General features: G+C 39.0%; 2 long non-coding RNA genes across 2 annotated transcripts; both read right to left on the reverse strand.

The window, feature by feature from the left end:
• Positions 1 to 15,756: 15,756 nt before the first annotated feature.
• LOC120537490 lies at positions 15,757 to 16,587 on the reverse strand. The gene is made up of 2 exons (XR_005635331.1): positions 16,061 to 16,587; positions 15,757 to 15,855 (listed from the first exon to the last, which is right to left on the reverse strand). It is a non-coding gene; the product is annotated as an uncharacterized LOC120537490 (long non-coding RNA).
• Positions 16,588 to 16,593: 6 nt separating this feature from the next.
• On the reverse strand, positions 16,594 to 17,270 carry LOC120537491. The gene is made up of 3 exons (XR_005635332.1): positions 16,895 to 17,270; positions 16,744 to 16,807; positions 16,594 to 16,656 (listed from the first exon to the last, which is right to left on the reverse strand). It is a non-coding gene; the product is annotated as an uncharacterized LOC120537491 (long non-coding RNA).
• Between the last annotated feature and the right edge of the window lie 272 nt (positions 17,271 to 17,542).

Consider the following 17,542-nt stretch of genomic DNA (forward strand, 5'->3'; position numbering starts at 1 on the left):
TCATAAAATGGCAGGTCCTTAACTATCTTTACATCTTTTTATGTGAGAAAAGAAAGTCCTGATGAATGCATCTGGTTAAGGTGTAAGGTGACAAAGTTTTAAAAATAGCATGAGGATTAGGCAGACTCCTCGAAGGCAGTGTTTAATTAAGTAAGGTTGGTCTGTGTCTGGAGGGACTGTTTGTAGCTTGGGCGGGTGTGCAGAGACAGATATTTCCAGAAGAGTCTGGCTGCACATGTTTTTACAGGGTATATGACCTTTGTAAGGTTGAGAGGTGTGATCAGTATTAAAAGGACAGGACTTCTAGACTGGCGAATTGTGAGAGATGAGCTGCAAAATGGATTTGAATTCTCACCCCACATGAATGTATGTGGTCATCTGTTTTTTTTTGGCATGTATGGGTGAGAGTGGAACCCAGATTAAGGAACAAGACTCAGTGAAGAGAAGCAGACCAAAAGCACCTGGTGGAAAGACACTACGGTGTGACAATGTTTGGGAAAGATTATGTTTCCCTAATGGCTTTAGATAGGTGTGTAATTATCATAGAATGGTGGGGGATTGCTCAGAAGGTAAACTATGGATGGACAAATTGCACCCGTGCTAGCTCTCTCTGAAAGTAAGAACCACATCTCAGTTGAGCTTTCTTTACACTGCAGGCCACCAGGAGAAGGCTGTGCTGCTGGCGTCGACCTGACTGTCAGTCAGGCAGGATCAGACACCCCAGAACACCTGGGGTCCTCTAAAGCTGTGGGATCAACTGTTAGCAGTCATGTTAGCTGCTATTAGAAAATGACAGACTTTTATAAGGGTGGAATCATGGGATTGATCAAAGGGAAGAAGACCCCTGTAGAATTTGACAGGTGACTGCATTACTAAGCTGGGCAAGGAACACGCCTGGCATTTACATAAACCATTTTGACTCTCACAATTTATGATGGAATCACAACATTAAAAGGGGCTTTAAGTAGTCCTAAAAGAACTGGAGAAAAAGTTTGGAACTGAGGTGGCTACAGACTGGAAGAAAGATCATGTAGCTCTGTTCGATCTAAAAAAAGCCCACATATTTTAGTTGGTGAAAAGAGAATCATGTGCACCATAGTTGTGAAAGTCTGGAAAAGAAAAAAAAATTAGCGATTCTGTCCTAGAAGGCTCGAGGTGGGTAACCTGGGTGGGTATTCTGCCATGTAAACCCTATCTTTTCATTTACATAATTTGATTTATTGATCATGAAATTTCTCAACCTGCAGCAAAAATGACTACATTGATAAAAAACATATAACATTTTCTTGAATGAGATAACTATAGCTATCGCTTGGGTACCTTTGCAAAAAGCTGTCAATTTGTTTTAGCCCTCTGACTAGCAGTGAGTCATTTCAACTTTTCAAACACACAAACGTTCATCAGGTGCACTTTTACCCATCAAGGTTTAGGCAGAACAATGCCTTGTAAGGTGAACTTTAGAAATGTCTTTAATTTGAAAAGCTGTAGGTCAGAAGAAGAAAAAGGGCAAACTTAGTAATTTTTGTTGTGCATTTCATTATGTCTTGAATGTTGCCAGAGGCAAGGGAGGGAGCCATTGGCATGCTACAGACAGGCATGTCATGTGCCAGCAATGACAGACACTGTGGATTAAATGGCTCCACCATGTTCTGAGAGTAGACAGGTTTTCAGGAGACTGACAAGACAAATGACCATTCAAGATGTAGTCATTAAATGATCACCTCAGACCTCAGACTAGGAGTGACAAATCAGACTAGTCTATCTGAGAGATCCATTCAGATCTGCCAACTGCTGAAGCAGCCATCAAACAGAATGCTCTCATCAGTGATAGGGCAGTGAGAGATGGGATCCATGTTACAGAGGGCCACTGATCACACCATTTAGACATCACAAGCAGCTGGACTTGTCCCCGAAAGAGGCTTCAATAGTCTCATTAGCAGTCGCGTCAGGTTCTTTTCAAGGATAACCACACTTCACCCTTTTCCCCGCAGATAAGAGAATTGCAACGTGGAGAGGAAGAGGATGATATTATGCTAATACTTCTGTCCAGGAAATAGCCCCCTGGGTTTGGAAGCAGTGTAATGGTGTGGACTCTCATTCACCATACAGACTGGACATGGATCTAAGTCACTGATGACGGGCTGAACGATTTATTGTAAGCAGGAGACTATGAAGCAAGTCATGATTTCCTATGTGAGGCAACACATCTGACCCTAGAGAAGGATGATGCCATGCTACAAACAGCTGCTGCGGTCACAACTGTTTTGAGGAATGTTGCCTTGGTGTACCTTCTCTCCTGACCTTAACCCCACAGAGCAGACTTTGGTACACCCTGGATCACAACATACTATGTGACCCTCTGTCTGTCAACAGCCAGCAACTTTGTCATACAGTGGTGACCACAAGAAGCAGTCACACAAGATACCAAAGGCCACTTATTTCAGTCTTCACAGTTGTAAATGTTTCCCCCTGTTGTTTTTGTTGTTGGACTTGTTTTGGTTTCCTATTATTCTCTTTTGTTGTTATTTCTGTAACAAACATTGCAGTTTCAGTCCAAGAACAATAATACCTTGTTATTTGACAATGAGCATTGTTTATGACTGCTTCTTTGTTTTACCTGACCTGGGGCCTCATGTACAAATGGTGCGTATGCACAAAAATGTTGCGTAAACCCGTTTCCACGCTCAAACCGCTATGTATAAAACATAAACTTTGTGTAAAGCCATGCACATTTTCACAGTAGCTCAAACCCTGGTGTATGCAAGTTCTCCGCTCGGTTTTGCAAACTGGCGGCACCCAGCGTCAAAGCAGTACTACTGTTCCAGTGTGGTTTCCCTTTCTTTTTCGATCCACATCCCTGACATGGCTTTATAAATACACTGAAATTAACTGCATATTGTTTATTAGTTTAAGGCATCTGATTGTAATTAACCTGTAACAATATAATGGTCTACAGAAGGGCCAAACTATTCCAAATACCATAACTGCTTTAGTGTTGTTACTCTCACTGCACCACTCGGAACAGCTGATCGGAAAGAGAATTATCGGTATACAGAATGAAGCACATGCTGCCTTAGCCATTCGCTATTTGAACTGCTCTCATCCGACAAACGCTTCAGAGTCTTTCCTGTATAGACCTCGCGGTTCAGAAACAGTTTCATCCCAAGAACTATAAACACACTCAATCAGTCCATCAAGTGCTCCTTATAGAACTGTTTGTACTTACAAGTACAATTTCCTCACTGTAAACTTGCAATACAGTTATAATATTGCACAACCTGCGCCACTTTATAAAGCACATATTTACATATGATGACAATATCATTTTTAAGATGAAATGCAGCAAAATATGTGTATTACATTTGTAACAAAGGCACTATATAGGCGCCTGACCCGACACAGATAGACACGGAGGCACGTATAAAAAGTACAAAGACTTTATTTTTCTTCAGCTGTGGGACACGTCTTCCCCTGCCACACAGCCCAAACACAGTCCCAAAGCACAAGCACAAATACACAACACTTCTCTTCCTTTACCACCACTCCTTCTCAAGCTTCATCTCCTTCCTCCCAACTCTGGCTCATCGAGTGGTGGTGGCTGGGCCCTTTTATAGCCCACCTGGAAGCGTTCCAGGTGATTAACCACTTGGTCCTAATTGCACTTCCGGGTGGGGCTGAAGACTTGTCCAGCTGGGCTGTTGGAAGCAGACAGCCCCCCCTAGCGGCCACCCTGGGCCCCAACCAAGCTGTGGAGGACTCCATCTCCCATGGAGCCCTGCTTGGTTGGGGAATCACCGTCGGCCAGGGAGGATGCCACCAAGCGTCCCAGGGGAGGTATTGGACTGCCCATGGCAGCTTACCCACAACATAAGCAGTAGGGGCGTCCCTGCCGGGCATGGGACCCAGATGTCCTTCACGTATTATACAGATAAAATTTTAACATCATTTAAATAATCTATATTGTTAATAATATGTGAGGACATGGTGTCGCAGCACTAGCGACGAGCTGGCGCCCTAAATTATTCCTGCCTCGCGCTGTATTCTTGCTGGGGCTGGCGTGACACTGTGGAAAGACAGACGGATAGAATAATTAAACATGTACAACGAAGATATTTAAATGTTCCTTAAAAGTTTTGAAGAATCGGCATTATAAGCTTACAGGTGGCTTAATATCTATTACAGGGCTGATTGTGTGGTGATTGGGTATTTGGAGAAAGAAAAGTAGGGACAGGAATTGGGTGTTAGTACGTTTGAAAGAGGCAGTACTGCTGCAATAAATTATTTCATTGAAGGTCGTGCACAGCGCAGCAAGCATCTTGTGGGAGGCAGGAAAAATCTGTGTACAAGGCTTCTGCTCGTCACTATCACTGCGCCACTCCTATCATCATGAAAATGATATCACATATACATCTCAGTATTTTAATTATTCAGAGAGCTGTAATATCACGAATGTAATGGATTCTGTGTCCTGTTGGAGGAAGAGAAAGCCAGTTTAAGAAGCACATAGTGATTCACACACATAGAACACATAGAAGAACACATGCAAAAAAAAAGCATTTAACGTGCTATTTTAGTTACAATGGTATTTGTAGTGTCCCTATTTTTTTTTCTTTTCTCTTTTTTCTAATAAGCTTTCATATGACACTCAGATGGTGGGCTACGACTCACCTTTTCACGGCAACTTTGATATCTGACCGCTTCTTTTTTATTTTGGGCACTGTGCGACTTTGTGAACTTGAACTTTTGAGTTTCTCTGACAATCTGTCACTCTATCAACTTCCTTTTGTTGATTATACCACTGTTTAAACCAACAAATAGTAAGTTTTTCCTTGCCTCCAAATGGTATTCGCTGAAATTCTATTTTCCTCCATGCTTTTGCCATTGTCTTTTCACAGAAGGCTGAGCTTAACGGCTATTTATATTGATTTGCATATTCAAAGAGGCGTAATTCTGGGAGGAGTTGGGGCGGGGCAGCAGGTGTGTACATGTGAGTTGCTTTTCACGCTGACCGGGATTTATGTAGCGGAAGAACATGGAAGTTGGCGTTCACACAGATTTATGCATGTTTTTTTTTTTGTGCGTAAGCACATTTCCGCTTTTGTACGTATGCTATGTTATAGTGCGAATTCTACACATGCCGTTATACATGAAGCCCCTGGTCTCTACCATTTCTGTCGTGGTGGTGAGATTCAAATCTTCATGTAGAGTGAATGGCTTTACAGTTTTATCTATTTAAAGGTACTTAAAAAATAACGTCTCACTATCGTTGCAGTGGAATTCTCTTTAAAATGAATTATCACTTTTTGGTGCCTTAATAAGACCAAATAAAACCCTTGTTATAGCTTGATACATAGCAGGGAGGACTATGGTGAGTGCTTGTGGTGAGACTTTTAAACCCGCCATTCTGCTTTAAAAAGAGAAGTTGGGCTATCATGCCCCACACTCAGAGAGAGAGAGTATTATCACCATAGATGAAAAGTGGTTGGTGCTACTGCTTAAAGCTTCACAATCCTGTGTTAAAAGCCCTGCTGGATCAATGTTTGCTTGTTTTTTTTTTTTACCAGGTCCTCTTAGTTCCTTAGCCCATCCAATTCTAAACAAAAAATCTAACCTGCCCCTGTGATGGACTGGTACCTAATTTGTGTTTAAATTTTGCCTTGTGCTAGAGTAAGCAGGTTTAGAAAAAGAGTGAATGAAGAATTATTCTTAGGGAGGCAATCTGCATAAATAACTGCAACAATTTTAGATGGTTACTTTAGACAGCAGTTCAAAAAGAGAAGATTCAATTGCAATTAAGCAATTACAGCCGATCATTTTAAAACCTCTTCAACTCCTACCTTCATGTAAAGTGTGCGACATTTCCAGGTGGTGCAATATTATCAAGTCATCCTCGCAATTTTCTTTTTGTCCTAGGGAGAAATTTTGAACAAAGTTTACCTTAATTATATCATGTGCAATCATGTGCTATTTACATTATTGAATATTTAGTGTTATTTGTGCCTGTTGATTTAAATAAGTATATGGGTCATACCAGATCTGGGTCTAAACTAATGTTCACTTTGATAAGCTATAAACATCACTTCAGAAATCAGAGGTGGTTGCATTGAATTTTAGGGGCAGTAAGATGCCAGATCACTTAAAAATGAAAAGAAATGGCTTTGTTTCAATATAGTGTGTGTCCCTATAGCTTCTACTACCACAACAAGTCAGCAAATGTAGGCACAGGGCAACAGTTGTGTGTGTTCATGGGTTTGGTTAGCTGGTTTAAAATTTGGAGCATTTTGTAATTTTCTTGTCACTTCAGCAAAGTGTTTGTTATGACAGGTTTGCTTCTTACATATTTTTGTTATGTTCAAAAGAAACAATAAAAATATAATGCAATTACATGTGCTAGTCATGTACATAAACCATGTTTTTGATACCATTTTAGAATATAATGCGCTTGAAATTGCTTTTAGAAAGAGCAGATTCCAACTCAAGTGATGGAAAGATGTTTCTGGATGTGGAGTATCTGTGGTTATTATAGTTCAAATTTCTTAAACATAAACATTTTTAAAAAAATACCCAATGGAGATTTTATATCTGTTTTAAGTCCCAAGATAAGATGGATGCATCCGAACAGGAAAGATAGCAGATTATTATGGCACTTTCATGATAAATGATGGCATCAGAGAAATAATGAATCGTGAAAATCATTAGATAATGCAGCTTTGAAGTTACTTTTAAGTGACTTGTGTCTCTAAGTCATCTTTCATACATTTTCATATATGTTATGTTGCTTGACATCATATCACTTATGTATTTCAAGGAGCAGGAGATGTAACCTTCTGGGACTGAGGTTCATGCCATGCAGAGACGAGACAATTGGGATGGAGGCAGAAGCCAGAGACATAATGAGTCTTACTGCTGTAATCTGGCAAGTAAGGGATAATGATGAACAAATAAACATTATTCTTAATTCTGTATTGAAAAAATAAAGAATACCATATATATTTGCGTATAAGTCGGTTTTTGAAACCTGAAAAATCGATCATAAAATCAGACCCCGACTTATATGCCCGTTCAAAAATACGACACTCAATTCTTTTTTTTCATCTTCCTGCTTCATCCAATCTCACACCAGTTTCTCAGACACATTAATTTTTGTTGCAGCAGCTCAATAACCAATTTCTTTTGCCACTTAAATGACTTTTAATTTAAAACCAGCTTCATATTTTTTTCAGATTGAACGCCCCATCATAGTAGATAAGGGATGTTCTTACGATAATGGTGTATTAGGGTGTGAGATACAAAAAACACAAAACAGTGCAAACGTCGCTTCGGAATAGTTTGTGTATTATTTACCGTGTGGTCACGTAGGCACAATACATAGAAAAAAAGGCAATGTGCTCAGTGGTTACTCTCTCAGATGGGCGCTAGCATATCATAATCTCTTAAACCAATAGCGTGAGTTTTCAGATTTTGACTTATATGACCGATATTATAAAATGATATGGTAAAATCAAGCCCCGACTTATCCGCTGGAGAACTTAAATGCGAGTATATACGGTATCTTTATTAGTGAATTGAATGAATAAATACACATTGTACAATTCTTATGTGATAATACTCGGTCATCCAACTTTGCCTGCTTCCTACCTCAACCCCGCCCACATCTAACTCTGCCCTATCCTGTCCTGAAGTGAGGTGCATTGGCTTCACTGTGGATGTTTAACTATTTTGTCCCCAGAAGCAGGTATCAAATGAGTAAAATAAAAAACAAATATAAAAAAAAAAAGTAACTACTCTCAAGGTAATACTGAAACATTAAACTAGTTCATAGTTGATGTCACACAAAAAGTTTTTCTGTTTTAAGACAGACAAGTTTGATAATTGAATACTTTTTAATTCAAGAATTAGATATTTCAAAAAGGGCAGCACGGTGGCGCAGTGGTAGGGCTGCTGCCTCGTAGTTAGGAGACCCGGGTTTGCTTCCCGGGTCCTCCCTGTGTGGAGTTTGCATGTTCTCCCCGTGTCTGCGTGGGTTTCCTCCGGGTACTCCGGTTTCCTCCCACAGTCCAAAGACATGCAGGTTAGGTGGATTGGCGATTCTAAGTTGTCCCTAGTGTGTGCTGGGTGTGTGTATATCCTGCGGTGAGTTGGCGCCCTGCCTGGGATTGGTTCCTGCCTTGTGCCCTGTGTTGGCTGTGATTGGCTCCAGCGGACCCCCGTGACCCTGTGTTCAGATTCAACGGGTTGGAAAATGGATGGATGGATGGATATTTCAAAAATGTGCACAGTATGCTGTAATAAAGATATCTCAATGAAAACTGAACTGTCTCAACATACAGTATCTTCTTGAAGAATAAGTGTCCACTGGGAGCCATGTTGTTATATTGGAAAGAGAGATAAACAGACAAATAGACGTGACTACTCACCATGACTGGTTGTTTGGATTAACACTAGTGAGATGTGGCCGGCTTGTCATCCCGGCCAATACCCCCAGGCCGCCAGATGGAGCCCTCCCTGCAGTATGGAGGTTCCCCGAAGACCAGCAGGGACTCATGGGACATGCAGTTTTTATACAAGACCCTGCTGGATACCACAGGGGCCGCAAGAGGGAGCTGCAGGGAGGACCGAAGACCTATTTGGGCCCTTTAACCCGGAAGTTCGTCAAAGGAAGAGCAACGGGCTTCCAGGGTGAAAAGAAAGGACTTGTACCTGACCCAGAAGTGATTGAGAGTCACATGGATTAGGGATTGGAACACTTCCGGGTCAGGATATATAAAAGGACTATGGGAGCTCGCAGACGGCGAGCTGAGCTGGGTGGAAGGGTTGCAACGCGTCTGGGAGTGGAGGATTGTTTGTTATTGGTTATTGTGATTAGTTAATGAGTATAGTGGAGGAGAGGATGCTTTGTGCACTGTGGAGATTTAATAAAGTCAAGTATTGGACTTTTACCTGGTGTTTGGAGTCGTGGACAAGGGTTGAAGGGAGCGAGAGCGCCCCCTATCTGTCACACACTGTGCATTTTATTATATAGGTAGGCAGTTTTGGTTCTCTCAACACCACCATTTACAACTGACCTAAAGTATGTCAATTAAATATGTACAGTATTTGCATGCAATAGAATTTGCAATGAAAGTAACTGCATGATCTTATGATCTTTAGCTTAGCTACAGAAATTCACAGGTACTCTTTTTCTATTCTGTGCAATACTGTTGTGACAATGCAGACAAGCCTCACATGGACACATACCTCACGGACATAGCATACTATGAATGTTTGCTTACTAGTGTATTTTAGCAACGGGAAGACTAAGCACTTCCAGGCAGGGTGGGGCCAACTGTCATAGTGACTGTTCCAGAAGAAGACATGTATAGCCTTTCAACATCCTTCGGGAAAGCTCTTTGCAGGGGTCAGGCTCTATGAAATCTAACTGATTTAAATAGTGCTGGGATTGCTAAAGTGGTCCGGCCATAGGAAACTTTGTGAGGAGTCCCCCCACTAAGATGGAAGGTGCACAGATATTGTTTTGTAAGTGGTGACCAGCAATAGCCCCTAACAATAGAGGAGTTCCCTTAGGCACTCTAGTGTTAAGTGACTGCCTGTAAATGTAAAGGCATAATAACAGCATGTCCATTGATTTAAGGGCTGAACTGCTCATTCTGTTATGTCTGTTTCTCTCAAATTGTTGTCAATTATAATATCACTAACAAGTTTGGTTTTGCAGGTGATAAATTGTTTATTTTATTTAACAAAAGTCAAAAATAAGTCAATATTTCAAAATGTGTAGCAATCAAAATGTGAAGCAGACCCACATGGGGCCCTTTCAACCAAAAGCCTCACACACCCCCTGTGCCATACCACCAGGAACTACAGCCACAACAATCGACGACACCACCCAGGGAGTGCCTGCATCACGTGTCCTCAAACGCACACTAAGGAAAAGCGGTCAGATCATCTGCTGGCTTCCTGCTGCTGGTGTGCTGCATCTTCTGCTTGTCGCTTGTCGTTGTTTTAAGAGCTGGAAGCACATGAAGTGTGTCTGCCAAAGCATTCCAACAATTACCAGGTTAGATGTCCATAAACTTGTTTTAAATGTTGTCTCACTGCTTTGTCTCGTGGGACATTAAATTGTCTTCCAAGAAGATCACGTCTCATCTCCCTAGTCTCCCTCCCAAGATTTTATTTTATTATATAGAGTGGCATCTCCCGCTTCAATAAATACCCTTGCTGTTCCTGTTTTAAGTTGAATAAAGCTGGTTTTCCTGAAATCCTTAGACTCAGCCTTGTCTTTTTGGTGCATAACAATGACTCACACATCACTATATATATTGTGTATAATATACAATAGAAACTATTGAAATCATCAGAGAAAAAATTGAAAGGCAGAGTCAGTGGTTTCGTTTTGTGGACATGGTCGCCCCACTTGTCTATCAGAATGTAAGCAAGTTTCTCTCTCCTCAGAGGTTTCGTTTTGCCAATGTACTTGCCATGCTTGTGTATTAGCGGCTAAGCGAGTTTGTCTGACTTGTTAACTTGGGGCAGCCTTGCCGGCTCTTTGAGCTTCATGCTGTAGCATCACACTTCTGGGCCGGACAGACAGACAGACACACTTCCACACACACTTCCACGTGTAGACATTTATATATAACACTAGCAGAATACCCGCGCTTCGCAGCGGAGAAGTAGTGTGTTAAAGAAGTTATGAAAAAGAAAAGGAAAAATTTAAAAAATAACGTAACTTGATTGTTAATGTAATTGTTTTGTCATTGATATGAGTGTTGTTGTCATATCTATCTATATATATATATATATATATATATATATATATATATATTGTGGCAGTAGGGGGCAGTAGTGCACCCTCGAACCCTCAGGTACGACTCCTGACACCAGGTAACGGTCCAAGACCTTTTTATTTTTCTCACAGTGCACCAAGCACCTTCCACACTACAAACAAACACACTCTAAACAAACCACTACTATTAAACTCGCTATAACCTCTCCTCCTCGCCCAGACACTTTGCTCCTCTCCCACCCAGCACAGCTCAGTGTCTGGACTGAGGCAGCGTCCTTTATAGCCCCTGACCCGGAGGTGTTCCTGTCCCAGGAGTCCACAGTTCCCTACTCCTTCCGGGTCAGGGCAATCAGTCCATTACTTCAACCCGAGCACGCCATACCTTCCTGTCACATGACCGTGACGTACTCCCGGTCATAAGGCACAACGGAGCCCATAAGTCCCCCACAGCGACTCCTGGTGGCCCAAGGTATCCAGCAGGGCTGTGTATAAACACCACAGAGTCCATAAGGCCCTGCTGGACCTCGGAGCACGATCCCGCTGTCTGGAGAGCTCCTCCTGTCGGCCTGGGGTGCGGACCCGCCTCGGAAGCCGGCAGTCTTCCACAATATATATATATATATATATATATAGATAGCAAAATACACGCACTTGGCAGCGGAGAAGTAAAAAGAAAAGGAAACATTTTAATAATAACGTAACATGATTGACAATGTAATTGTTTTGTCACTGTTATGACTGATGAGTGTTGCTGTCATATATATATATATATATATATATATATATACACAGACAAACACATATATAAACATATATATACAAATCATATATATATACATATACACATATACAAATATAGACATATATACACAGTTATATATATATATATATATATATATACACACATATATATATAGCAAAATACCTGCGCTTCGCAGCGGAGAAGTAGTGTGTTAAAGAAGTAATGAAAAATTAAAGGAAACATTTTCAAAATAACGTAACATGATTGTCAATGTAATTGTTTTGTCACTGTTATGACTGATGAGTGTTGCTGTCATATATATATATATATATATATATATATATATATATATATATATATATATATATATATATATATATATACACACATATCCATACATATACACATATACACATATATATATACACACACACATATATACATACATATATACACATACACCCACATATATATACATATATATATACATATACACACATTCATATATACACACAAATACATATACAGTATATATACATACACACACATATATATAAACATATATATACATACATATCTACATATATACATACACACACACACACACACACACACACAACTATCGTATATGTTGAAGTTCTATTTAAATTTTAAATAGAAGGAATTTTTATTTAGTCGACAGAATATTATTCCGTAATAAATCAGCTCAAACCTTAAATAACTTATAATATTTTGCTCTCCATAAAAATATATCCTGTCTAAATTATACAAGTTAGAAATAAAGTAAATGTTAAAAGAACAAACATTCAAATTTCTTTTCTCTTGTGTAATTTTATATAAAAAATAAACTTAAATTTTAAATATCCCAAAAGATTTTGCTCTCCATAAAAATATATCCTGTCAAAATTATACAAATTCAAATATGAACATGCTGCATAACAAAACCTGGAAACATAAATAAAATTTGTTCTTTTCAGCAATAACAAATCAAATCATTCAGTTGTCTTTGCTCTTATGTCATTTTATCAGATTTGGAAGCCTGGCATCTTTTTTTGGCAACAAGTTCGTTTATGTTTGGTGTGAGGTTCTGTGTTGTGGAGATTCTCAGGATGGACTGCAGGTACTCATCAATGAGGCGACTCCTGTGTGCTGTTTTGTTAGTCTTCATGACTGGGAAGAGCTTCTCACACAGATATGTGCTACCAAACATGCACAAGGTTCGAGCCACATGTAGACGGAGCTGGAGCATTTGTGCGGGAATGGAGTGAATAAACACTGCGGGCCCTGCTGTATCGTACTTTGCCTTCAGTGTGGCATTACACTGCAGCTCAATCCAACAGAGTCATGCTGCAGACTGCAATACCTCACGGAACGCCTTCCATATCACGGAATGCCCATAGGTTCAGTCACGGAACGCCCTTCAGAGCACAACATAGTACACACGCATGTAATGACGCAATTTATCATAACGCCCTTTCCCAGCATCACTCGTATCATGCCCTCTGCGAGACAGTGTTGACGCGCTCGTTGTACAGAATGCTGTAGATGCTGTAGTTGTACAAATTACAACAGTTTTCTATCTGGTCAAACATAAATGACTTCCAGTTTCATACTTATGCTATCAAATCATTCTAAGCTCTTTCATGATTCTAACACTTCGTCGATATAAAGTACAGTTTTATTTGTTTTTTTTTTTTACTATTTTGAATGGTTGTTCATTACGTTTTCCCCTGAAGTGTTACATTATAGTAAAAGTAACAAATCTTATTACTATCCAGTGTTTCAAACGGAATGTGCCTCATGAAACTCATACCTATAGATTTTCAATCTATAAATGTATTTTATATTCCCACTAGCAAATTATACACATGTGAAACAATAATAAAGCTTCATTATTTTTAGAAGGTTTTCAAAAACAGCGCTACATATAAAATTAGTTTTAAAACCGACAAGGAAACATTTTAGGAAACAGTCATTTATTTATTGATTTGATCCATCAACGTTTTCATTACTAAAAGCTGCATGTGTGAAATACTGGATGTCATGTCCATATCAATTGAAAGGCATGTGACAGCCAGTAGATTTTATATAATTTTACATTTTTTAACTTTTCAGTTTGAGACAATCGTGATTGTTCTTAAACCTTTTGTGCAACATTTAATTTGATTGCAAAGACCCAACTTATACCAACATAAACTCAAACTGTCTTTGAGTCGTCGTCTTTGTAAAATTTTTATAAATATCAAAAACTGTTACAACTACTAATAATAATAAATAGTGGATCAGTTACAGTGTGCTTTCAGCAGGGAATTATCCCAAGGTGATCTTATCATTAAACATACAGTATTTATTGTCTTGTGCATACAGTACAATAATATTGTTATTTACTGTACATGCCTCTCCAGAACAGTAATAATATAATAAAACACAACAAAGATATAGAATACAATTTACAGTAGATATATATATTCAGGTATATTACAAATATTTATACCTAGTCTTTTTCTTACATTTCTTATTATGATTGGCTGTTCAGTAACTCTTTAACTAAACACTTTCTTTCAAGCCATACTTAGCGCCATTGGTTCTTTACTATTTGCCAGAAGGGAGGATTAAGAAAAAACTTGTGCAGGATGGCCGAGTGTGTAATAATCTTAGCAGAATGTCTTCTAGATATCCTGGACAGAAGACAGCTGGGTGCCAGTAATAGTTTGTGGCATTTACCACCCTCGCGTGTGTGCCCTACCAGGATGTGATGCCGCCAGTGAAGATGGACTCCAGACAGCACATGTGAGACATCTCAGGAAGGCATTGGTGAACTTGGCAATAGGCAAACCATGCTGTTCCCTCCTCAATTCATCAGTGATTGTTACTGTACGAAATTTAAACAAGCTCACCATTTCCACAGCACCCCACAAAACAAACCACAGCTTAATCCATTCTCTGAAGTCTATGACCTGCTCCTTAAATTTTGGCCATGAAAGGTCAGATTGTCCTGGGACCACCGAGTCAGCAGGTAGACCTCTTGTCTGCAAGCCATTTAATCATTGGTGGTGATCAGGCCTATGATGGTGATGTCAGCAGCATTTTTAATGATGGAGCTGGTGTGGTGTCTGGACACACACATTATATATATATTAATAATCCTGATTTGTAACATGCATGGCATTGTTTCATAAAGTGGTTCTCATATTCAGTCCCAGGGCTGTACATTTTTCCCCAACTAATTTTTGCTTTTAATTAGACTCCTTCTTGAACTTGCAAGCCAACAGTCTAGGTTTTGAAAATTAAAGTGATGTATCAAAACAGACTGTTATAATAACCACATAGGGAGTGTAACCTGTGGGGGGCATTTTAGCACCCAAACCCTTCACACAACCACACACACACACATAAGATCCAGGTTCAAATATGAATTTATTTTAAAGAAATAAAGCACACAATCCCAGTTGGGACATCCATCTGTGTCCTCCATCCATTACATTGGTCATTTCAGTAGACAATGAACTATTGAAGCAGGTCAGAAAGCCAGTCCATCCCCACTTTTCTTTACAGTGAATCACTGATCAAGTCCACTGAACAAAATTACATCACGGTAGGTTTTTTCCACATGAAAAAAAAAAAAAAAACACAAAAATCTAATTCGTCGAACAGCAGCAACTGATGGGAATATTTTTTTAACCCGTATCTCATCAAGAAAAAAGTTCATGTCCTTCAGGCATTCAAAAGTAAATAAGAAGGTGGACATGACTTCTTCAGTCTCTGTCGTCTCCCCTTTCTTCTTATTTTTCAATTGTGTATGTAACTTCATCCTCGTCCATTTCCAGAATTCTTGGCCGGAGGACTGTCCCAACAAGTTGGTCTTTGTTGGCATCCAGCCAGTCACAAGCAGTTAGGATGTTTTGGATCAATGAAGACTTTTTATGAAAAGAAAAAAAATACTGCCAAGTACTTTATTAGGAATATCAATATATTAACTCCACTTTTACTCAAAGAACAATCAAATTGGCTTATGAAATGAACACACCAATATGACCACAGCATGTCATAGGAATGCTTAGCTCAATTGATTTCTCTCGCTTTTGTCTCTACTGCCTGTAGGCATGAGGTGGAGTGAAAAGAAAAAATAAACTCCAGTGTACAACCACAGCAGTTCATCTTCAAGGTAATGTCATGTCTAGTTAGAAACCATTCAGAAAGTGCACAAATAATTCAAAATGACTAAGTGCTCTGTAGTGAAAAAAGCATTCATTTTATTTACTAATACATTGCTGTAAGACCCATTTCAGTTCAATCTGAACGTCTACTGGAATTGTACTGAAGTGAGTCCCTGAAAGACAAAGAGTCCAATTAGCACAGCATTGTCACTTGTGAAGGCCAAATTCATCATTTCAAATATCATAATTTCAAATAATATGTAATTTAATTGTTCCCAGTTTAGTAAGCATGCTTTAAAAACTGCTGAAACATTCACCCAAACATATTACAATAGAAATGCTACATCTAAAAAGTTATACATAATGGAAAGTGTTTACCTGAAGCAAACAATTACTCCATTCTAGACTGGTTGATTTCTGAATGATATTGAAAAGGAAACAGAAAGTCATCACCTTTAAGGCATTGGCTGTGCCATAAGAGTCATTTCACTACATACCTGACAGGACTGTGCCTTTGTGAGGTACAATTTGCTAACTAAATGTAACCATAAATATGCTTAATATGATTGTACTGGCATAAATAATTCAGTCAAGATTTTCATATTCTTTAGTAATGGAAAAGAAGGGTGGGGAGAAAAGTCCTTGCTCTTTCCTATCTTGTCTGGAATTGCTGGAAGCAGAAATAATTGCCATTTAATAAATCAGTTAGAGCACAAGCACACAAAACCCTCCTTTTTAAGACCACCATTCTCTGCCCCCATAACGGCACTGACACACCGCAGGGCTGACGAGAGACACAAGTTACTGACAGCCTCACTGGAGATCTGCTGTGTGACCAGTTGGTCAAAGTCTTTTTGTGAAGTTCTAATATATAAAATTAGTGTCAGAAAGCTTTTCAACTGATAATTACGGCACTGCCCGTGGGGCACAGAATGTCCTTCTTCTCGTGTGGAAAGTGAAGACCGAAGTCTTGGCTGGAAGATAAAAAAAATTTAGAAATACTGTAAGCTGACAAATTCTTATAACTGATCTTCCCTTAAAAAGCTTGAAAAGTTACACACCTTTAATGCTGGCTTTGTGAAGTAAGAGATGACACCACCATCTTCTAATTTTTGGCATGTCTTCCTAAAAAATGTAAATTGGGAAATTACAATAAATTCTATGAATAAAAAATCACAATATTCAAACAAATATTACACTTAAACCACTGACCTGACTGAAATCAAATGCTCTTCCAGTGGCAATGTAGAGAGCATACTAAATAAAAAAGCAAGTTATTATTTTAAATCAACATTTACATCTTACTACTGGCAGAGTGTCCTCCACTTACCCTGAGCAGTCCAGGCTGTCAGTCTGTTTGTGTAGATTCGATCATATGAAGAGGTGATTAGTAAAGGAGATATCTGTGTGTGTTTTTTGTCTTATACTAGCAACACACATTTATATTTACATTACCTTCTTCTGTGGTTCTTTCCAGCTACCTGGCATTATTTTAGAGGCAATTTTCCTACAGATAAAATTTGTTTTGTCAAAATTGATTTATATTATATTAATATATATTAAAAACAAAGTTGATATGAACTTTGCAGATGGAATATCATTGTAGAACTGGATTAATAATATTTAATTCTGAAAATGTGGCAATTAATAATTTTATCACACAGAAGAAAGAATTACTTAACCAAAATGTAGCTGGAGCCTTTCATCACTTTTTATGACAATGATATTCATTTCAGATTACAAGAGTAGTATTATTAGTAATAGAACAGGTAGAGAAATAGTGAACATCATAATATAATCTCTAGCAACTTTTAAATGAACAAATAATTTATAAAGGGAGTGACTTTGGCTTCACACATG

The sequence above is a fragment of the Polypterus senegalus genome, chromosome 10 (assembly GCF_016835505.1).
Source record: "Polypterus senegalus isolate Bchr_013 chromosome 10, ASM1683550v1, whole genome shotgun sequence".
Lineage (NCBI taxonomy): Eukaryota > Metazoa > Chordata > Cladistia > Polypteriformes > Polypteridae > Polypterus > Polypterus senegalus.